The sequence below is a fragment of the Scyliorhinus canicula genome, chromosome 14, assembly GCF_902713615.1.
Source record: "Scyliorhinus canicula chromosome 14, sScyCan1.1, whole genome shotgun sequence".
Taxonomy (NCBI): Eukaryota; Metazoa; Chordata; class Chondrichthyes; order Carcharhiniformes; family Scyliorhinidae; genus Scyliorhinus; species Scyliorhinus canicula.
This window is the reverse complement of record NC_052159.1, coordinates 47,226,925-47,251,423: the sequence shown is the minus strand read 5'-3', so window position 1 is coordinate 47,251,423 and position 24,499 is coordinate 47,226,925.

The following is a 24,499-nucleotide window of genomic DNA, read 5'->3' as shown; positions in this document are numbered from 1 at the left end:
AATCTGTATGCTTCTTCCTTGGAATGGATCCTATTTCTAATTTCCTTTGTAAGCCATGGATTGGCCCTCTTATCCCCTTTGCTTTTCTGACAGATAGGAATGATGAGTTGCTGTAGTTCCACCATACTTTCCTTGAATGTTTGCCATTGTCTATCCACTGTCATCCCTTTAAGTAACTCTCCCCAATCTACTAAGATGTTGGCGTTGGACTGGGGTGAGCACAATTGAAGTTTTACAACACCAGGTTACATTCACCTGAGGAAGGAGCAGTGCTCCGAAAGCTAGTGTTTAAAACAAACCTGTTGGACTTTAACCTGGTGTTGTAAGACTTCTTACTGCAATCTACTAAGGCCAACTCATGCCTCATATCCTCATAGTTCACTTTATTAAGATTCAGCACCCTAGTCTCTGAATCAACTACTTCACTCTCCATCTTGATAAAATAATTCTCCCATGTTATGGTCACTTATCCCCAACGGGTCTCGTATTCCCAGATTGGCAATGATTCCCTTCTCATTACACAGTACCCAGTCTAAGATGGCCTGCTTTCTAGTTGGTTCCTCCACATATTGGTCAAGAAAACCATCCCGTATACACTCCAGGAATTCCTCCTCTACAGCATTGTGGCTAATTTGATTTGTCCAATCTATGTGAAGATTAAAATCACCCATGATCACCAATATTCCCTTATTACATGCATCTCTAATTTTGTGTTTAATGCCATTCCCAACCTCACCACTGCAGTTTTGGGGGTCTCTATATGACACCCACTAATGTTTTTTGTCCCTTGGTATTTCTCAACTCTATCTATACAGATTCCACATTGTCAGAGCTAATATCCTTTCTCATTACTGTGTTAATTTCCTCTTTAACTAGCAGTGCCACACCACCACCTTTTCTTTTATGCCTGTCCTTCCTAAATACTGAAAACCCTGGGACATTCTGATTGATATGATCCACCAGTCTTCGGGATGTGCGGCCTACATACCTGGCATCATGCCAACACTGAAATTCATACACTGCATTATTCATTTCTATGGTCGGCAAAACATATTTTTAGGCTTGATGGCAGGATCTTGTTGAGAATTGCACTTGTGTGGCTACTGCATTGTGGCAGTGCAAAAGGGGTAGCTTTTGCTGTTGCTCAACCAGTACGTGCTTGCAAACCTCAGAACATAGTGTCCTACATTAGATGTGATTCCATGATTGGATAACGTTTGTTAAACAACCTTGATTATGCTAAGAATTACACTAACAGCCAATTTAAGATTATCAGTCGGGCTTACGGTGTAGTTCATTTACATGCGCTATGGCCTACATATATTCAGACACAGGGCACTGTCCTTTGAAAACAGAAGGAACATGCCCTTGCATTGGGCCTTTTCAACTAAACTAAACTTTGGGGAAGGAAGGCAGCCATTCCCAGGTTCATTCCCCTTGGCAATGCTTTAACTAATCAGAATTGAGTTGCCCAGTTTGAATTTGAACAAGATTGGTAATTAACTGTTCCCTGCTGTATTCTGCATGGCATCACCTCTACAAGTATTTGCCAAACAATCAGCACCCTCTTCTCATGCAATATAAATTGTTGTTCCCTTTGAGATTTGGTGTCCTTCCATTTGTCTTGATGAGTGCAAGATGAAAAACTTCAACAGTGTCTCTTTTTTGAGGAGTACTCAATATGACTTACATTGCTACAGTGAATTATATGATTTATATTAACTTGAACTCTTATGTTTAGACAGAAATATACAGTAACAACAAAAGCGAAATAGTGTGGATGCTAAAAATCTGAAATAAAAACAGAAAATGTTGGAAAAACACAGCAGCCTGGATACACCTGTGGGGAGTGAAGCAGAGCCAATGCGATAAATTGTCTAGTCCTGCCCACCGTGGGGATTGTCACATGTGGAACAGACAATTTGACAGACCGTTAAAAGATCAGGCAGCAATTTCCAGTCTTGAGGCAGGAACAAACGTAAAATCCCACCCAATGTTTTGAAGAAAGGTCCATGAACTGAATTGTTTACACTGGGCACGATTAAGCGGACTTCAAATTATGTACAATTTTCAATGTGTGTGGCAGGTGTGCTTCTTGGCAGCTGCAGTGCTGTGATTTACCTCACAATTCACCGGCACTTTCCCGGGTTTTTGGGTCTTACGGAGTTTCTCCCTGCCAAGGCCAGGGTGACAGACTGGCAGTGCCAAAGTGCCCAGGTGCCAGGGAAAGTGTTAGGGTACTACCCTGCCCTGTTCCCAACCACCCAGGGGTCTCTAGTGGCCTCCAACGTCCCCTGAGGTGCCATTACGTCTGGTCTGCCTCTGTTGGAACCAGTGCTAAACGGCACCTGTTGAGGTTAGCTACAGCCGTTGACTCCTGGGTGAAACGGTGTCTACCCAAACAGCTGGACAGGGCCTTTGTTTACCAATCCCATCGAAAGCATACCACCTCTGATAGTGTAGCACTCCTTCTGGTCTGAAGTTTTGTACTCAAACTTTGAAGTGCGACTTGAACCTAGAACTTGTAACTCATAGAATCATAGAATCCCTACAGTCCATAAGGAGGCCATTAGGTCCATCGAGTCTGCACTGAACCTTTGAAAGAGAACACTACCTACCAAACACCCACCCTATCCCCGTAGCCCCACCTTTGGACACTTAGGAGAAATTTAACATGGCCAATCCACCTAACCTGCACATCTTTGGACTGTGGGAGGAAAGCAGAGCACCTGGAGGAAACCCACACAGACATAGGTAGAAAGTGCAAACTCCACACAGACATCACCCAAGGTTGGAATCGAACCCGGGACCCTGGTGCTGTGAGGCCACAGTGTTATATACTGACCCACTGTGCTGCCCCTAACAAATGGATCTCTGGGATCTTTTTCCTATTGTTTATTTATTTGTGCACTGGGTCATTTGCTAAAATAATCTAGAATTCCTACAATGCCGAAGGAGGCCATTCGGCCTAACAAGGCTGCACCGACCCTCTGAAAGAGCACTCCACCCAAGCCCATTCTCCTGCCCTATCCCAATAACCCCTTAACCTAACCTACACATCTTTTTTGGACACGCGGCAATTTGGTATGGCTGATTTACCTAACCTCCACATCTTTGGGCTGTGGAAGGAAACCAGAGCACCCAGAGGAAACCCACGCAGACATGGGGAGAATTTGCACACTCCACACAGACAGTGACCGAAGGCTGGAATTGAGGCAACAGTGCTAACCACTGTGCCACCGTGCCGTCGGAGAAGCAACTGAGCTGCAGCTGACACGAAAGGGAGCGGGGGAAGAAAGGAATAGAAGGGTCTGCTGATAATATAATAATAATCTTTATTCATGTTACAAATAGGTTTACATTAATACTGCAATGAGGTTACTGTGAAAATGGAGGGGAGGTTGGGGAACACCTGTTTCTGTGCTGTGAGCTCCATTTTAAAATGTTTACCATGGCCTACATTGTAAGTTTTGATTGATTTATAAATTTTAAATTGACTTGCATTGTACGTTTTTAAACTTGTGTTGTTTTATGTTTAGTTTGACCGGTATCTTCTATTTAAATTGTTGTGTATTTTACGCTTATACTGCTTTGTCCAGCAAGTTTAGATTGTCATGTACTGTGTATTTGCACTGACTTGTACTACGTGCTTACATTGAATTGTATTGTACATTTGTTCAGCATTGATAAGGCGAGGTAAATGTTTACTCCACATCCAAATGGAATTTGAAATACGCAAATGGTTTGTGGGAGGTGTTTCAATTATGGTGGAAACAAACTGCAATGATGATTTTTCCAATAGCATCCTTGCAAAATGAAGGTCAATTTCAGAAGCTCATTAATCATATGTCTTTCACAAAGTCTAGTCCATCACATGACCTGCCTCCCATTCATTGACTCCATCTAAACCCCCCGTTTCCTGGGGAAAGCGGGCAGCATAATCAAAAATCCCTCCCATCCGGCTTACTCACTCTTCCAACTTCTTCCATCGGTTAGGAGATACAAAAGTCTGAGAACACGCATGAACAGACTCAGAAACAGATTCTTTCCTGCTGTTACCAGACTCCTAAAATACCCTCTTATGGACGGACCTCATTAATACTACACCCTGTATGCTTCACCCGATACCGGTGTTATGTAGTTACATTGTGTACCATGTGTCGCCCTATTATGTATTTTATTTTCTTTTATTTTCATGTACTTAATGATCTGTTGAGCTGCTTGTAGAAAAATACTTTCACTGTACCTCGGTACACGTGACAATAAACAAACAAAACGTTCATTTTTAATTAGACCTAAAAGAAATGCATTTGGTATGTGAATACAATGAATTACAGTAAGCTTTAAGTTATGGTAAGAAAGCAAATGTAAAAAACTATTTTCTTCAGCACAAGCTTCCCGTACCAGCCTCCCCGGACAGGTGCCGGAATGTGGTGACTAGGGGCTTTTCACAGTAACTTTTTAAAAAAAATTTATAGTACCCAATTATTTTTTCCAATTAAGGGGCAATTTAGCTTGGCCAATCCGCCTATCCTGCACATCTTTGGGTTGTGGGGGCGAAACCCACGCAGACAAGGGGAGAATGTGCAAACTCCACACGGACAGTGACCCAGGGCCGGGATTCGAACCCAGGTCCTCAGCGCCGTAGGCAGCAATGCTAACCACTGTGCCACCATGCTGCCCTTTTTCACAGCAACTTAAGTGAAGCCGACTCGTGACAATAAGCGATTTTCATTTCATTTTTACATTTCATTTCAAGCTTACTCATGGAACCACTTGAGCTGGAGAGTTTCCTGTGGTTATTGGCACAGATGAAACATCAAGAACGGGAAAATGTTACAAGTGCATTTTTTTTTAAAAGTATTTTTATTAAGGTTTTGCAGAATTTTTCATAATAAAACAGTTGTAACAAAACAAACTAGAGTGAACATTAACATAGTGCAAAAAGAGAATATACAATAACAATTAAATAGACATTACCCCACGCGACCCAGTCTTCCCACACCATCCCAATGAAGCACTCCCCTGCCCCCCCCCCCACAGATTGCTACTGCTGCTGACATTTTAATTTTCCCCGAGAAAGTCGACAAACGGCTGTCACCTCTGAGAGAACCCTAGCGTAGACGGTCTCAAGGCAAACTATTATTTCTCGAGGCTGAGGAACCCAGCCATGGCTTTAACCCAAGTCTCTACACTCGGAGGCTTCGAGTCCCTCCACATTGATAAAATTTGTCTCAGGGCTACTAGGGAGGCAAAGGCCAAGACATCGGCCTCTTTCGCCTCCTGAACTCCCGGGTCTTCTGACACTCCAAAGATCGCTTTCTCTGGACTCGGCACCACCCGTGTGTTAAGCACCTTGGACATTGCCCTCACGAACCCTTGCCAGAACTCTCTAAGCTCCGGGCATGCCTAAAACATGTGGACATGGTTTGCAGGGCTGCCCTTGCAGCTCATACAACTGTCTTCTACCCCAGAAAACGTGCTCATTCTCGCTGCCGTCATGTGTGCCCGGTGGATCACCTTAAATTGAATTAGACTGAGCCTGGCACATGATGAGGAGGAATTAACCCTGCCCAGGACCTCTGCCCACAGACCCGCTTCCAACTCCTCACCTAGCTCCTCCTCCTACTTGCCCTTCAGCTCCTCCACGGGGTTTTCCTCCTCCTCCTGTAGTTCCTGGTAGATATCCAACACCTTCCCCTCCCCCACCCAGGTGCCGGAGACCACCCTGTCCTGTATCCTCAGTGGCAGCAGCATTGGAAAAGTCACTACCTGTTTTTCAGGAAGGCTCGTACTCGCAGATATTTAAAAGCGTTTCCTGGCGGCAGATTAAATTTGTCCTCTCGCGCCTTCAAACTGGAATAGCTTCTGTCTATGAACAGATCTCCCATCCTTCTGATGCCTGCCCTCTGCCAGCTCTGTCTGGAACCAACCATCCATCCTACCCGGGACAAACCTGTGATTGTTACATATCGGGGTCCAGACCGACACTCCCTCCACCTTCTTGTACCTCATCCACTGTCCCCAGATCCGCAGTGTTGCCACCACCACCAGACTTGTAGAGTAACGGGTCGGCGAGAACGGCAACGGAGCTGTTATCAAAGCTCCCAGACTAGTACCTTTACATGACGCTGCCACCAGCTGCTCCCACGCCACCCCCCACCCCCCCATTGCCCACTTCCTAATCATTGCTATATTGGCCGCCCAGTAGTAGTTGCGAAAGTTCGGCAGCGCCAACCCACTCTCCCCCTCCCCCCCCCCCCCCCCCCCACCCCACTGACTGCACTCCAACAGCGATCTCCTTACTCGCGGGGTCTTATTCGCCCACACAAAGCCCAAAATGATCCTACTCACCCACTTAAAGAAGGCCTTAGGGATGAAGATGGGGAGGCACTGAAAGACAAACAAAAATCTGGCGAGGACAGTCATTTTCACAGTCTGCACCCTCCCTGCCAGTGACAGCTGGAGCTTGTCCGTGGGCAGCACGGTAGCATTGTGGATAGCACAATCGCTTCACAGCTCCAGGGTCCCAGGTTCGATTCCGGCTTGGGTCACTGTCTGTGTGGAGTCTGCACATCCTCCCCGTGTGTGCGCGGGTTTCCTCCGGGTGCTCCGGTTTCCTCCCACGGAGATGGGACGTTTCGGCGTGGCCCATTCGGCGTAACCCTTTCGGCGGAGGAATTTTTCGGCGGCGGGACAGGCTTCAGAAAGACAGGTTAGTGCAATGAGCAGACATTTAATATTGGTCTTGCTCTTGCACATGAGCAGTGGGTGACTCCGGAAGGAGCCGGCGAGGTGAAGCGGACAGGCGGCCCAGTTCAGGGGGACAGCAGCCGGTGAGGTGAAGCGGACAGGCGCCCAGTTGAGGGGGACACCTCGCCGGCTGCTGTCCCCCTGAACTGGGCCGCCTGTCCGCTTCACCTCGCCGGCTACTGTCCCCCTGAACTGGGCCGCCTGTCCGCTTCACCTCGCCGGCTGCTGTCCCCCTGAACCAGGCCGCCTGTCCGCTTCACCTCGCCGGCTGCTGTCCCCCTGAACCAGGCCGCCTGTCCGCTTCACCTCGCCGGCTGCTGTCCCCCTGAACTGGGCCGCCTGTCCGCTTCACCTCGCCGGCTACTGTCCCCCTGAACTGGGCCGCCTGTCCGCTTCACCTCGCCGGCTGCTGTCCCCCTGAACCAGGCCGCCTGTCCGCTTCACCTCGCCTGCTGCTGTTCCCCTGAACTGGGCCGCCTGTCCGCTTCACCTCGCCGGCTGCTGTCCCCCTGAACTGGGCCGCCTGTCTGCTTCACCTCGCCGGCTGCTGTCCCCCTGAACTGGGCCGCCTGTCCGCTTCACCTCGCCGGCTGCTGTCCCCCTGAACCAGGCCGCCTGTCCGCTTCACCCCCACCCCCAAGGTTTAAAAGGTTTATTCAAAACCTTGGAACCATTTCACCTTTGCTCCTGAGAGGGGAATGGGACGTTTCGGCGTGGCCAATTCGGCGTTTTAATGAAGGTTTTTTAACTAGGTTTTTAAAATATTTTTAAAAGTGACGCCGAAATGTCCTGACGCCTAAACGGCCACGCCGAATCAGCCAATTATTTCCCTGACGCCGAATCGGCCACGCCGAATCAGCCAATTATTTCCCTGACGCCGAATCGGCCACGCCGAATCAGTCAATTATTTCCCTGACGCCGAATCGGCCACGCCGAATGGGCTACGCCGAAACGTACCAAACCCCCTCCCACAGTCCAAAGATGTGCGGGTTAGGTGGATTGGCCATGATAAATTGCCCTTAGTGTCCAAAATTGCCCTTAGCCCTTAGTGTTAGGTGGGGTTACTCAGTATGGGGATAGGGTGTTGATCTTGGGTAGGGTGCTCTTTCCAAGAGCCAGTGCAGACTTGATGGGCCGAATGGCCTCCTTCTGCACTGTAAATTCTATGTAATCTATGTCCCACCTTTTAAGGTCCCCTTCCATTTGCTCCACCAATCGGGTACAGTACTGTGCAGGGCATCCCATTTCCTGGCCACCTGCATACCCAGGTAACGAAAACTTTTCTCTACCATCCTGAGCGGCAGCTCTTTCAGTCTCTCCTCCTGCCCCTTGGCCTGGATCACAAAGAACTCGCTCTTTCCCATGTTCAGTTTGTACCCTGAAAAACTACCAAAATCCCTCAGGATCCGCAGAACCTCCCCCATCCCCTCCACAGGGTCCGAAATATACAGGAGCAAATCATCCGTGTATACCGAGACCCGATGTTTCACCCCGCCCCAGAACCAGTCCCCAGTCCCCGCCAATTCCTCTAGGCTCTCAGCGCCACAGCTAGCGGTTCTATAGCTAGGGCCTCACGGTAGCATGGTGGTTAGCATCAATGCTTCACAGCTCCAGGGTCCCAGGTTCGATTCGATTCTAATAGTAACGGGGAGAGGGGACACCCCTGCCTTGTTCCCCGGTGAAGCTTGAAGTACCCCAACCTCAGCCGGTTTGTACATACACTTGCTACAGGCACCTGGTCCAGTAATTTCACCCAGCCAATAAAGCCCTCACCAAACCCGAATCTCCCCAGCGTTTCCCAGAGATACTCCCACTCCACCCAGTCAAAGGCTTTCTCTGCGTCCATTTCTGTTACCACCTCCGCCTCCCCTCCCTCTGAGGGCATCATAATAATATTCAAACGTCTCCGGACATTGATGTTGAGTTGTCTGCCTTTAACAAACCCAGTCTGGTCTTCCTCTATCACCCCTGGGATGCAATCCTCAGTTCTTGTGGCCAGAATCTTAGCTAGCAATTTGGCATCCACGTTTAAAAGCGAAATCAGCCTGTATGACCCGCAATGTTCCGGATCCCTCCCTCGTTTAAGAATGAGTGAGATCAAAGCCTGTGACATTGTTGGGGGGAGGGTTCATTTCTCTCTACCCTCATTGAAAGTCCTCATCAGGAGTGGGCTCAATATTTCCGAAAATTTCTTATAGAATTCTACCTGGTAACCATCCGGCTCCGGGGCTTTACCCGATTGCATGCCCTCTATACCCTTGACAATCTCCTCCAATTCAATCGGGGCCCCCAGCCCCTCCACCAGTTCCTCTTCCACCTTTGGAAACCTCAACTGGTCCAAAAATTGCTTCATCCCTTCCGCTCCCGTCGGGGGCTCCGACTCATATAGTTTACTATAGAACTCCTTAAAGACTCCGTTCACCCCCCCTGGATCCAAGACCGTGTTACCCTCCTTATCCTTTACTCCCCCGATTTCTCTGGTTGCCTCCCTCTTTCGCAGTTGGTGTGCCAGCATTCTACTCGCTTTCTCCTCATACTCATAAACTGCCCCCCTTGCCTTCCTCTGCTATGCTATCACTTTCCCTGTGGTCAGCAGTTCAAACTATGCCTGCAGACTCCGCCGCTCCCTCAGTAGCCCCGCCTCGGGGGCCTCCACGTATCTCCTGTCCACTTGGAGTATCTCCTCCACTAGTCTCTCCCTCTCCGCTCTTTCTCTCTTTTCCCTATGGGATTGAATTGAGATGAACTCCCTTCTGACAACTGCCTTCAGAGCCTCCCAGACCGTTGCTGCTGCTACCTCACCCGTATCGTTTGTTTCCAGGTAATCTTAGATGTTCCTGCTAATCCACCCGCAAATATCTTCGTCCGCCAGCAGCCCCACATCCAGACTCCAGAGTGGACGCTGCCCTCTCTCCTCACTAAGCCGCAGGTCCACCCTGTGCGGGGCATGATCCGAGACTGTGATTGCTGAGTATTCTGTTCCCGCCATCTTTGGGATTAACGCCCTGCTCAAGACAAAGAAGTTTATGCAGGAATAAACCTTATGAACGTGGGAGAAGAAAGAGAACTCCTTCGCTCTCGGCCGCGCGAACCTCCAGGGATCCAGCCTCCCCCCGCCCCCATCTGCTCCATAAAACCCTTCAGTTCCTTAACCACTGCCGGTCGCTTCGCTGTCCTGGACTTCGACCGGTTATGCTCGAGGTCAATGACTGTGTTAAAGTTTCCCCCCATGATCAGGTTGTGTGACTCTAAGTCCGGGATTTTGCCTAGCACGCGTCTCATAAATTCCACATCACCCCAATTTGGAGCGCAGACGTTCACAAACACCACCCGACCCCCTCCCACTTTCCACTCACCATTATATACCTGCCCCCCTTATCTGCCATAAATTCTCCCAGCCTCGAATGCCACACCCTTACTGATCAGAATTGCTATCCCCCTGGTCTTCGAATCCAGCCCTGAATGGAACACCTGGCCAACAAATCCCTTTCTCAATCTCTTACGACCTGCAAGCTTTAAATGTGTCTCCTGAAGCATTGCTACGTCTGCCTTTCACCCCTTTAGATGCGTGAACACATGCGCTCTTTTGACTGGCCCATTCAAACCCCTCACATTCCACGTGATCAGCCTGGACGGGGGGGGGGCTAACCTCTCCCCCCCAGCCCCTCTCCCCCCACCTCTCCAGCCGACTAGCCATCGCCCTTTCTTGGCCAACCTCGAGCCCGTGCCATTTGCTTCCCTGAGCACCCCCACAGGAAGCAACCACCCCGACCCTCAATTGGTACCCTGAAATGGATACCTCCTCTGTCAGCAAAGCACCAGCCCCACGACCCAAAACTCTGCGCCAAGCACCAGCTGAGCACTTGCTCATCCCCCACTACGCTCCCGAGAGTCAGCTGGCCTATGCTGACCCCGGCAGCTCCCGCCCCTGGCGCCAATCAGGCTGTCGCCTCATTGTCCGGACCCTTCTCCCCACGTGAATAAACCAATTAAACTATCTCTCCAGCCCCAGTGAGTAAATAGTAATACGAAACGAAAAATAAACAGAAGACACTAAAATTGCCCCGCGAGGAGACACTTGTTGAACCAAGGCTCCAACTTCCCGAAAAATCGCACGAAGTACAGGGCCCCCTCCCCCCTCTGTATCTCAACTTTGCCGAAAACACTGCACCCTCCAGCCACGCAGCCACTGCCACAGCCCTTACACACACCCAACATTGTATACAATCTTATATTAGAAATGGTACCGTGTTACCCAGCCCCATCGCTGCATTCAACCAAAGTATAACTGTCCTTTAATTCGAGTCCAGTTTTTCTTGTTTGACGAATGACCACGCCTCGTCCGGCGTCTCAAAATAGTGATGCTGTTCCTTGTACGTGACCCATAGCCTCGCTGGGTGTACCATCCCAAATTTCACCCCCTTGCTGAAGAGGGTCGCCTTCACCCGGTTGAATCCAGCACACCTCTTGGCCAGCTCCACACTCACGTCCTGGTGGATGCGTATCACGCTCTTCTCCCATCTGCTGCTCCGTTCCTTTTTTGCCCACCACAAGTCAAGTTCCTTGTCCGAGCCCCCCCTTTCCCTTGTGTCGCCTGAGTTGCGATCATTTGGTCTATTGATGCCTTCATCGGGGCCAGCATGTCCTTTTAAAGATCAGCAAAGCAGCCCCTAAGGAACTCCTGTTGCACCTGTGCCCACTGCGCCCATGCACCCTGGTCTATACCGGCTGCCATGCCATGCCTCGGCGCCCGCTCTGCACACTTCTGTCTGCTGGGACTTAAACGCTTCACCCGGCCACTCCTGGTCCAGCTATCCATACAACAGAGAGGGAATCCTTTCAGCAGTGTTCGCTTCAGCAACCTGTCCCACAAGGTCCGTGAAAACTCCTGAAAAAAAGGTGCGTTCCAGACGGGAGCTGCCGAATGCCCGGCCTACTCCTCCATGGCCACCACCGGAAGTCTACAAGCGCCTATGAAAAATGTTGGAAGAACTGTATCAATTGGCACATTTATTTTCAACTCGTTGAGCTAGAACCACCCTAGCCTTAGTCAGAGATTATGGCGTAGAGTTTCTGCTTATTTCTACTGGTAATAACATGACAACCCAAGCAGAAGCAGCTAATCTTATGCAAAAGATTGGAGACTTTTAAAGATAAACAATTTACATTCAAAATCACTCGTGTTTGTGTTTTCCACAATATTTTGCATTTGCTCTGGATTCAATGGCCCAGATCTTTTGACCAGACAAAACAATCTCCACTTAACAAGTCATGTTTTTTCAGGCGACACTTCCGATTGTGGCCTCTCACACCACCCACACACCCTACCCCTCCAGGATCCTCGAACACAACAATGGAGGAAGGCCTCTATTGCAGCAATGCAGGAAGGCCTCAAGCACAGCAATGCAGGAAGGCCTCCAGTGCAACAAATGCAGGAAACTCTCCAGTGCAATAATGCAGGATTGCTTCTAGTACAGCAATGCAGGAAGGCCTCAATTGGAGCAATGCAGGAAGATCTCTAATGCTGCAATGCGGGAAGACCTCCAATGCCTTTGTAGGAAGATCTGTAATGCTGCAATGCGGGAAGACCTCCAATGCTGCAATGCGGGAAGACCTCCAATGCCTTTGTAGGAAGATCTCTAATGCTGCAATGCGGGAAGACCTCCAATGCCTTTGTAGGAAGATCTCTAATGCTGCAATGCGGGGAAACCTCCAATGCTGCAATGCGGGAAAACCTCCAATGCCTTTGTAGGAAGATCTGTAATGCTGCAATGCGGGAAGACCTCCAATGCTGCAATGCGGGAAGACCTCCAATGCAGCAATGCAGGAAGACCTCCAATGCTGCAATGCGGGAAGACCTCCAATGCTGCAATGCGGGAAGACCTCCAATGCTGCAATGCGGGGAAACCTCCAATGCTGCAATGCGGGAAGACCTCCAATGCTGCAATGCGGGAAGACCTCCAATGCTGCAATGCGGGGAAACCTCCAATGCCTTTGTAGGAAGATCTCTAATGCTGCAATGCGGGAAGATCTCCAATGCTGCAATGCGGGAAGATCTCCAATGCTGCAATGCGGGAAGACCTCCAATGCTGCAATGCGGGAAGACCTCCAATGCTGCAATGCGGGAAGACCTCCAATGCTCCAATGCGGGAAGACCTCCAATGCCTTTGTAGGAAGACCTCCAATGCTGCAATGCGGGAAGACCTCCAATGCTGCAATGCGGGAAGACCTCCAATGCTGCAATGCGGGAAGACCTCCAATGCTGCAATGCGGGGAAACCTCCAATGCCTTTGTAGGAAGACCTCCAATGCTGCAATGCGGGAAGACCTCCAATGCTGCAATGCAGGAAGACCTCCAATGCTGCAATGCGGGAAGACCTCCAATGCTGCAATGCAGGAAGACCTCCAATGCTGCAATGCGGGAAGACCTCCAATGCCTTTGTAGGAAGATCTCTAATGCTGCAATGCGGGAAGATCTCCAATGCTGCAATGCGGGAAACCCTCCAATGCTGCAATGCGGGAAGACCTCCAATGCTGCAATGCAGGAAGACCTCCAATGCCTTTGAAGGAAGACATCTAATGCTGCAATGCGGGAAGACCTCCAATGCTGCAATGTGGGAAAACCTCCAATGCTGCAATGCGGGAAGACCTCCAATGACTTTGTAGGAAGATCTCTAATGCTGCAATGTGGGAAGACCTCCAATGCTGCAATGCGGGAAGACCTCCAATGCTGCAATGCGGGAAGACCTCCAATGCTGCAATGAGGGAAGACCTCCAATGCTGCAATGCGGGAAGACCTCCAATGCTGCAATGCGGGAAGACCTCCAATGCTGCAATGCGGGAAGACCTCCAATGCTGCAATGCGGGAAGACCTCCAATGCTGCAATGCGGGAAGACGTCCAATGCTGCAATGCGGGAAGATCTCTAATGCTGCAATGCAGGAAGACCTCCAATGCTGCAATGTGGGAAGACCTCCAATGCTGCAATGCGGGAAGACCTCCAATGCTCCAATGCGGGAAGACCTCCAATGCCTTTGTAGGAAGACCTCCAATGCTGCAATGCGGGAAGACCTCCAATGCTGCAATGCGGGAAGACCTCCAATGCTGCAATGCGGGAAGACCTACAATGCTGCAATGCGGGGAAACCTCCAATGCCTTTGTAGGAAGACCTCCAATGCTGCAATGCGGGAAGACCTCCAATGCTGCAATGCAGGAAGACCTCCAATGCTGCAATGCGGGAAGACCTCCAATGCTGCAATGCAGGAAGACCTCCAATGCTGCAATGTGGGAAAACCTCCAATGCCTTTGTAGGAAGATCTCTAATGCTGCAATGCGGGAAGATCTCCAATGCTGCAATGCGGGAAACCCTCCAATGCTGCAATGCGGGAAGACCTCCAATGCTGCAATGCAGGAAGACCTCCAATGCCTTTGAAGGAAGACATCTAATGCTGCAATGCGGGAAGACCTCCAATGCTGCAATGTGGGAAAACCTCCAATGCTGCAATGCGGGAAGACCTCCAATGACTTTGTAGGAAGATCTCTAATGCTGCAATGTGGGAAGACCTCCAATGCTGCAATGTGGGAAGACCTCCAACGCTGCAATGCGGGAAGACCTCCAATGCTGCAATGCGGGAAGACCTCCAATGCTGCAATGCGGGAAGACCTCCAATGCTGCAATGCGGGAAGACCTCCAATGCTGCAATGCGGGAAGACCTCCAATGCTGCAATGCGGGAAGACCTCCAATGCTGCAATGCGGGAAGACCTCCAATGCTGCAATGCGGGAAGATCTCTAATGCTGCAATGCAGGAAGACCTCCAATGCTGCAATGCGGGAAGACCTCCAATGCTGCAATGCGGGAAGACCTCCAATGCTGCAATGCGGGAAGACGTCCAATGCTGCAATGCGGGAAGACGTCCAATGCAGCTTTCTTTCTTCCGGTGGATTTGCAGGTGACCATGGACACATCAGATGGTGATGAAGGTGTAGCACCTGAGCATCCAGAAAGGGGTTATGTGGGAGAGACAGTGTTGAATGCCTTACACCATGACGATATGGCAGCTGCAGTGGAGGAGAAAGTAGAGTGCCAAAACATGGAGGAGGAGAGGGAAATTTGAAGGTAATTGTGGTGTTGCCAAAACTTCTGTATTTTTTTAAAATCCATTTTGACAGGATGTGGGCTTCACTGGAGAGGCCAGCATTTGTTGTCCATCCCTAATTGCCCTTCAGAAGGTGGCGTTGAACTGCCTTCTTGAACCCTGCAGTCTATGAGGTGTAGGTACACCTTCTGTGCTGTTCGGGAAGAAGATCCAGGATGTTGCCCCAGTGACACTGAAGGAATAGCGATACATTTCCAAGTCAGGATGGTGAGTAACTTAGAGGGAAACCTCCAGGTGGTGGGGTTCCCACGTATCTGTTGCCCTTGTACCTCTAGATGGTAGTGGTCATGAGTTTGGAAGGTACTGCCTGAGGAGCCTTGGTGAGTTACTGCAGTGCACCCTGTAGATGGTGTACACAGCTGCTGTAGTGCACCAGTGATGGAGGGAGTGAATGTTTATGGCAGGAATATCAATCAAGCAGATTCTTTTGTCCTGGATGGTGTTGAGCTTCTTGAATGTTGATGGAGCTGCACTCATCCAGGCAAATGGAGAGTATACCATTGCACTGCTGACTTGTGCCTTGTAGATGGTGGGCAGGAGGTGAGTTACTTGCCACAGGATTCCTAGCCTCTGACCTGCTCTTTTGGCCACAATATTTCTATAGCTAGTCCAGTTTAGTTTCTGTCAATGGGAACTTCCAGGATGTGGATGGTGAGGGAAATCTAACCCCCGTTGCTGCTGCTGCTGACATTTTGCTGCTCTCCTAGAAAGTCAAGGAAAGGTTGCCACCGCCGGGAGAACCCCAGCAAGGACCCTCTCAAGGCAGACTTTATTCACTCCAGGCTGAGGAACCCCGCCATATCTCTAACCCAGGTCTCCACGCTCGGGGGTTTCGAGTCCCTCCACATTAACAAGATCCGTCTCCGGGCTACCAGGGAGGCAAAGGCCAACACTTCGGCCTCTTTCGCTTCCTGCACTCCCGGATCCTCCGACACCCCAAAGATCGCTATTCCTGGACTCGGCTTCACCCGCGTGTCCACAATCCTGGACATAGTCCTCGCAAAGCCCTGCCAGAATTCTTTAAGCGCCGGGCATGCCCAAAACATATGGACATGGTTCGTTGGACTCCCTGCACATCTCACGCACCTGTCCTCCACCCCAAAAAACTTGCTCATTCTCGCCGTCGTCATGTGAGCCCGGTTCACCACCTTAAACTGAATTAAACTGAGCCTGGCACATGATGCGGACGAATTCACCCTGCCCAAGGCATCAGCCCACAGGCCCTCCTCTAGTACCTTACCTAGCTCCTCCTCCCACTTGCCCTTCAGCTTCTCCACTGGGGCTTCCTCCGCCTCATGCAGCTCCTGATATATGTGAAAAAAAAATGAAAATCACTTATTGTCATGAGTAGGCTTCAATGAAGTTACTGTGAAAAGCCCCTAGTCGCCACATTCCGGCGCCTGTCTGGGGAGGCTGGTATGGGAATCGAACCGTGCTGCTGGCCTGCTTGGTCTGCTTTAAAAGCCAGCGTTTAGCCCTGTGAGCTAAACCAGCCCCTACCAGCCCTGTCCGACACCTTCCCCTCTCCTACCCAGATGCCAGACACAATCCTGTCCTGTATCCTTTGAGGGGGTGGCAGTGGAAATGTCCCCACCTGTTTCTTGAGAAAGTCCCGGACCTGGAGGTATCTGAATGCATTTCCCGGGGGCAGGCTGAACTTCTCCTCCAGCGCCTGCACGCTGGGGAAAGTCCCGTCTATAAACAGATCCCCCATCCTTCTAATGCCTGCCCTATACCAGCCTTGAAGCCCCCCGTCTATCCTGCCTGGAGCAAATCTATGGTTGTTCCGTATCGGGGTACAAACTGAGGCCCCCTCCTCCTTCCTGTGTCTTCTCCACTGACCCCATACCCTCAGTGCCGCCGCCACTACCGGGCTTGTGGTGTATCGTGCCGACGAGAACGGCAGCGGTGCCGTAACTAGTGCCCCTAGACTGGTGCCTTTGCATTACACCACCTCTAGCTGCCCCCGCGCCAGCCCCTCCTCCATTATCCATTTCCTTATCATGGCCACATTAGCCGCCCAGTAGTAGCTACAGAAGTTCGGCAGTTCCAATCCCCCCCCTGGCTTTGCTCCAAGAATAGTCTTTTACTCGCGGGGTTTTATTTGCCCACACAAACCCCGTGATAATCCTGTTCACCTGCTTGTAAAAGGATTTGGGGATGAAAATGGGGAAGCACTGAAAAACGAACAGGAACTGGGAAGAACGGTCATCTTCACAGTCTGCACTCTTCCTGCCAGAGAAAGCGGGAGCATGTCCCACCTTTTAAAGCCTCCCTCCATCTGCTCTATAAGCCGAGATAGGTTGAGCCTGTCTAAGGCATCCCAGTTCCTAGCCACCTGTATACCTAAATATCGAAAGCTCCTCTCCACTATCTTGAGCGGGAGCTCCCCCAGTCTCTCCTCCTGACCCCTCGCATGGATTACAAACAACTCACTTTACCCCACGTTCAACTTGTACCCTGAGAAGCTCCCAAAGTCCCTCAGGATCCGCATAACCTCCCCCATCCCCTCTCGCAGGTCCAAAATATACAACAGCAGGTCATCCGCGTAGAGGAAAACCCGGTGCTCCCCCCCCCCCGAACCAGCTCCCTCCAGTTCCTTAAAGTCCTAAGCACTATGGCCAATGGCTCAATTGCCAGGGCAAATAGTAACGGGGACAGGGGGCACCCCTGCCTCGTCCCTTGGTGTTATAATATACACCAGTATATCATGGTGCAGACACACACACTGATGGACATACAATAGGACCAATCAACATGCATAACACCGCAGCCAATCACCAGTTAGAGCACACTCACTATAAAGACAGAGGGCATCAGTTTTCCCGCTCATTCGGGATGCAGCCTTTCAGAAGCACAAGAGCTTATAGTTTACAGCACAGATTCTCACCATGTGCTGAGTGATTAGACTGGTTAGGATAGGCACAGGTCTTTAGGTTAACATTGTATTAACCCACAGTAATAGTATGTTCAGCAGTTCACAGTTTAATAAATTAGTGTTGTACTATTTTAAGTGTTGGTGGCCTGTATGTGTTTCACGGATCCAGAGCACCCAACACATCACTTGGTGCAACTTGAAATACTCCGACCTCAGCCGGTTCATGGACACACTCGCTACGGGGTCCTGATACAGTAGCTTGACCCACCCTATGAATCCCCCCCAAAATCCAAACCTACCTAACACTTCCCACAGGTACTCCCACTCCACCCTGTCAAAGGCCTTCTCCGCATCCATTGCAGCCACTACTTCTGCATCCCCTCCCTCCGAGGGCATCATAATGATATTCAGGAGTCTCCTCACATTTGTGTTCAGTTGCCTCCCCTTGACGAAACCCGCCTGGTCTTCCACGATCACTCCCGGGACACAGTCCTCTACTCTGGTGGCCAGAACTTTTGCCAGCAATTTGGCATCTACATTCAGGAGCGATATCGACCTGTAGAACCCACATTGAAGGGGATCCTTCTCCCTCTTCAAAATTAGTGGGATGAATGCCTGCGACATCGTCGGTGGGAGGGTTCTTCTCCTTTGCCTTGTTAAAGGTCCTTAGCAGGAGCGGGCCCAGTAGCTCCGAGAACTTCTGATACAATTCTATAGGAAAGCCGTCCGGACCCGGGGCCTTGCCTGACTGCATACTTGTCAGTCCCTTAACTATCTCCTCCAACTCAATCGGGGCCCCCAGTCCCTCCACCCGCTCCTCGTCCTCCCTTGGGAACCTCAATCGATCCAAAAATTGCTTCATCCCTTCACCTTCCCTCAGGGGTTCTGACTCGTACAGCTTCCCATAAAACTCCTTGAAGACTTCATTGATCCTCTCTGGGCTCAACACCGTATTACCCTCCTTATCCCTCACTCCCCCGACCTCCTTGGCCGCCTCCCTCCTGCAAAGTTGGAGCGCCAGCATCCTACTGGCTTTCTCCCCATACTCGTAGACTGCCCCTTTCACTTTCTTCAACTGTGCCTCCGCCTTCCCCGTGGTCAACAAATCAAACTCCGCCTGCAATCTCCGGCGCTCCTTTAGCAGCCCCCCCTCAGGGGCCTCCGCGTACTTCCTGTCTACCCTAAGTAACTCTCCCACCAGCCTCTCCCTCTTCTCTCTGTGGGACCTAATAGAGATTAACTCTCCCCTGATGGCCGCCTTCATAGCCTCCCAAACCGTTGCCACTGTTACCTCCCTCTGTGTCATTCGTTGTCACATAGTTCTGAATGCTCCTCCTTATCCATCCACACACCTCTTCATCCGCCAGCAGCCACACATCCAGTCACCAGAGAGGGCGCTGCCCCCGCTCCGCCCCCAGTCTCAGGTCCACCCAATGCGGGGCATGATCCGAGACCTCAATGGCCGAATACTCAACTCCCTCCACCCTGGGGATTAACGCCCTGCTCAACACAAAGAAGTCAATTCGCGAGTAGACTTTATGGACATGGGAGAAAAAGAAGAACTCCTTCGCCCTTGGCCACGAGAATCTCCACGGGTCCACGCCCCCCATCTGATCCATGAACTCCCACAGGGCCCTGGCCACCGCCAGCCTCTTTCCCGACCTGGACTTAGACCGGTCCAGCGCCGGATTCAAGACCGTTTTAAAGTCCCCCGCCCATAATCAAGTACTTGTCTCCAAGTCCAGGATTTTACCCAACATGCGCCTCATGAATTCCGCATCATCCCAGTTCGGGGCATACACGTTCACCAGCACCACCCGGGTCCGCTGTAGCTTGCCACTCACCATTATGTACCTGCTCCCCCCTTGTCCGCCACGATGCTCCCTGCTACAAACGCCACTGTTTACTAACCAGAATTGCCACCCCTCTGGTCTTCGAGTCTAGCCCCGAGTGGAACACCTGGCCCACCAATTCCCTCCTTAACCTCGTTTGGCAGCGAGTTTTAAGTGCGTCTCCTGTAGCATGGCCACGTCTGCCTTTAATCCTTTTAAGTGCGAGAACACGCAGGGCCTCTTGACCAGCCCATTCAGGCCCCTCACATTCCACGTGATCAGCCTGGACGGGGGGGGTTATCCTCCCCCCTCCTGCCGACTAGCCATCTCCCTTTATTGGCCAGCCACGTACCCGCGCCCCCCGCTCGCTCCAGCACTCCCGCCGGAGGCCCCCCAGCCGACTCTCCATCCATCCCCAACAACTGGCTCCCCTTCAGTCAGCAAAGCACCTTCAGGGAGGCCCAGGAACCCCTTCCCCCCCCCCCCCCCCAGCCCCCCGCTCCCTTCCCCCCCCTGCCAAGCACCCGCTTAGCACTGATTTCCCCCCCATTGTGCTTCCATAAGTCAGCTGACCCATGCTGACCCCGGCCGCTCCTGCCTCTATCTCCAAACCTACTATCGTCTCCTCCTTCGGGCCCCCCAGCACCCCCCTCCCCCACAGGGTAACAGGGCAAGCGCCATCCGGATCCTTCCCGTGCACTGGACAACACAACCCGGGGGTTACCCCGCCCTCTCAAACAAAAAAACAGGAAAAGAGCAAACAAACTTAAATTCTATACACAATCTTACACCAGGCCAACCCCCAATTACACATCTCCGCCAGCGTGTTTCATCCACGTGCAGCTGCCCCTTAGTTCACGTCCAGCTTTTCGTGCCGAATGAATGTCCACACCTCGTCCGGCGTATCAAAATAATGGTGCCTGTCCTGGTACGTTACCCAAAGCCTCGCCGGATGCAGGAGCCCAAACTTCATCCTTTGCTGTGGAGGGCTGCCTTAGCCCAGTTGAAACCTGCACACCTCCTCGCCAGCTCAGCTCCCAAGTCCTGGTATATGCGAATCTCACCGTTCTCCCACTTACTGCTCCGCTCCTTCTTTGCCCAACGCAGGACACGCTCCCTGTCTGTAAAGCGGTGGAACCTTATCACCATCGCCCTCGATGGTTCGTTCACTCTTAGCTTCCTGGCTAGGACCCTTTGCGCTCCGTCCAATTCCAAGGGCCGCGGGAAGGCCCCCGCGCCCATCAGCATCCCCAGCATTGCAGTCACATAGATGCTTGCGTCCACCCCCTCCGCACCTTCAGGGAGGCCCAGGATCCGCAGGTTGCGACTCCGAGACCTACATTCGAGATCATCCAGTCTCTCCTGCCATCTCTTGTGTAGGGCCTCGTGCGCCTCCACCCTGACCGCCAGGCCCAGGATCTCGTCCTCATTCTCAGACACCTTCCTCTCCACCTCCTTGATCGCCTTCTCCTGTACCTTCTGTACCTCCACCATCTTTTCCATGGAGGCCTTCATAGGGGCCAGCATTCCGTTTTTAGTTCTGCGAAGCAGCTACTCAAAAAGTCCTGTTGCTCTGTGGCCCACTGGGCCCACGCTTCTCAATCCGCGCTGACCGCCATTTTGTCCTCCCGGACCCGGTCTGCCTTCTTCCCGACAATTGCTCGTTTGACGGCCCCGATCCTGGTTCCCTCCATACAGCACGGGTGGGGGGGGAACCTCTCCAGCGTCCGTTCCCACATCGGACCCACGCTTCAAGTGCCGCTGCTGCCCCGTTTACGGCCCAAAACCCTGATCCCGGCAGGAGCTGCCGTGTATGCGATCTAGCTGGTCATGGCCCCTACCGGAAGTCATTTGAATAACATGTTATTTATTAACCCATAGAATCCCTGCAGTGCAGAAGGAGGCCATTTGGCCCATCAAGTCTACGCCCATCCTCTGAAACAGAACCCTTACTCAGCCCTATCCCTGTAACCCCACCTGACCTGCACATCCTTGAACACTAAGGGACAATTTAGCGTGGCCAATCCACCTAAACTGCACATCTTATGGCTGTGTGAGGAAAACGGTGCACCCGGAGTAAACCCATGGATACACAGGAAGAATGTACAAACTCAACACAAACAGTCACCCCAAAGCTGGAATCGAACCCCGGTCCCTGGCACTGTGAAGCAGCAGTACTAGCCACTGTGCCATCCTTAAAAGCTGACCACACATTCGCTGCGGGCAGGGTTCGAACCTGTGCAGGAAAACCCCACTCAGCCATCATAGCTGCTGCATCGTAGTTCTATTTATATTATATTTAAGCATTTATTGTTCTGATGCTGGAGTCATACATTAATGGTAGTTTTTTATAAAGTGCCCTATTTGTTTTTACATGAAATCAATGAAAAGTGTTATAAAATGTTAAATATTTGAAAAAAAATTTTGTATACCTTTTACCTTAATAGCAGACATTTGCCTTCTTTAAGCAGTAACTACCTCAAAAGATTTTCAAATGTTTGGTACTGAAATAAAGTCATTATTTTAAGTAACAATTCTGTTGTCTTACTTCTGGAGGGAGGGAGAGAGGGAGGGAGGAAGGGAGAGAGGGAGGGAGGGAGAGAGGGAGGGAGGGAGGGAGAGAGGGAGGAAGGGAGGGAGAGAGGGTGTGAGGGAGGGAGTGAGAGGGTATTTGCAATTCTCAATGTTGAAAAGCAGCAGTGGCAAAATGATTTCTGGCTACTCTGGTGTAAACTCCAACCGAGGCCTCCTCATATGCTGCAGGAGGCATCTGGATCCATGTGGCGCTTCTCCATCTCTTCCATTTTTAACATTAACTTGTCTTTGCGGTGTAGGTCCAATCCTTCCTGGAGGGCAATGAAGAACATGCTAGCATCATCTTCAATACTTTCACTGGAAAATACTGCAATATATCCTATGACCTGTCCAGGCAATGGAAACATGGCCTCAGCGTCCCTATTGTCATATCCGCCACCTGTCGTGTTGAAATTTGTGCCCAATTGTATCTTTCCTGCAATGCGCTGCTGCTGCCAGGGTGAGGTGACATCAGCCATATTCTCAACAGTAAAACATATCACTCTTTAACCATCCTGGAATCTCCATTGATGCACTCATTGTTTAGTGTAGTCTTATGTTCACCAGGATGACCGAATCATGAGCATTTCCCCAGTTATCTGCATTTACAGTGACGATCTTCAGTTGGACATCGCAAACAATTATGCAATTAAAAGAATGGAAGCCATTCCTGTTGATAAATGATAGAGGCTCATATTTTGCTGCCTTCAGTGGAAGATGTGTTCTATCTCTAGTGATAAGCACTTTTGGGAAACCAGCAATCCTGTGAAATGCTTTGGACTGTTCCCTCATTTCACAGGGGACAGGTTGAAGTTAGAAAAGTTAGATAAAGGGGAGCCAGTAGATGCAATATACTAAGATGTCCAAAAGGTGTTTGATAAGGTACCGCACAAAAGGCTACTTAATAAGATAAGGTTTTGGGGGTAGTATATTAGTATGGATAGAGGATCGGCTAACATATAGAAGACAGGGAGTTGGAATAAGAGGCATTTTCAGGATGGCAACCTGTAACTAGTGGAGTGCCACTCAACTACTATGAACACATTTACATTGACAACCTATGTCTCCTTGAAAAGGGAATGGGGCTGGAGGAGGGGCCAGGAGAGATAAGTGGTGTCATTAAGTGCACAAGTCAGATTTGGAGTTGGTCTCCTGGCGTGCTGTGAATTTCAGCAACTTTGATCCCCACTCCCCGCACCTGCTCTCAAACTAACTTGCTTCCTGACTATAATTTATCACATTCCTCCCTTTCTTTGGTACTCATGATGTGGAGATGCCGGCGTTGGACTGGGGTGAGCACAGTAAGAAGTCTTACAACACCAGGTTAAAGTCCAACAGGTTTGTTTCAAACACGAGCTTTCGGAGCACGGCTCCTTCTTCAGGTGAATGGAAAGGCTTGTTCCAGAAATGTTTATATAGACACAGTCAGAGATGCCCCGGAATGCGAGCACCTGCAGGCAATCAAATCATCAAAGATGCAGAGAGAGAGGTAACTCCAGGTTAAAGAGGTGTGAATTGTCCCAAGCCAGTTCAGTCGGTAGGCCTCTGCAAGTCCAGGCTTGTTGGTGGGGGCCGAATGTAATGCGACATGAATCCCAGATCCCGGTTTAGTCAAGGACATTCAACCTCTGATCTCCGGGTCAGCATTCTACAAGGAGGCCTTCAGGAGACGCGACAACGCAGAATTACTGAGCAAAAACTTATAGCTAAGTTCCGCACGCATGAATGCGGACTCAACCGGGATCTGGGATTCATGTCGCATTACATTCGGCCCCCACCAACAAGCCTGGACTTGCAGAGGCCTACCGACTGAACTGGCTTGGGACAATTCACACCTCTTTAACCTGGAGTTACCTCTCTCTCTGCATCTTTGATGATTTGATTGCCTGCAGGTGCTCGCATTCCGGGGCATCTCTGACTGTGTCTATATAAACATTTCTGGAACAAGCCTTTCCATTCACCTGAAGAAGGAGCCGTGCTCCGAAAGCTCGTGTTTGAAACAAACCTGTTGGACTTTAACCTGGTGTTGTAAGACTTCTTACTGTTCTTTGGTACTGTCAGAGGGTAATTCCGGTTTCTCCTTCCACAGATGCTGCCAGGCCCACTGAGTTTATCCAGCATTTTCTGTTTTCATTTCAGATGCCATGGAACTGAAGTGGAAGCAAGTCATCCACAATCATGACGAACAGCCTAATGCCAAGCAGTAGGAAACACAACAAGCAATGTGACAATGACCAGCTAATCTTGTGTTTAGTGATATTGATTGAAGTTAGATTATTGATAGTGGTATTGATTATTAATGGCTCT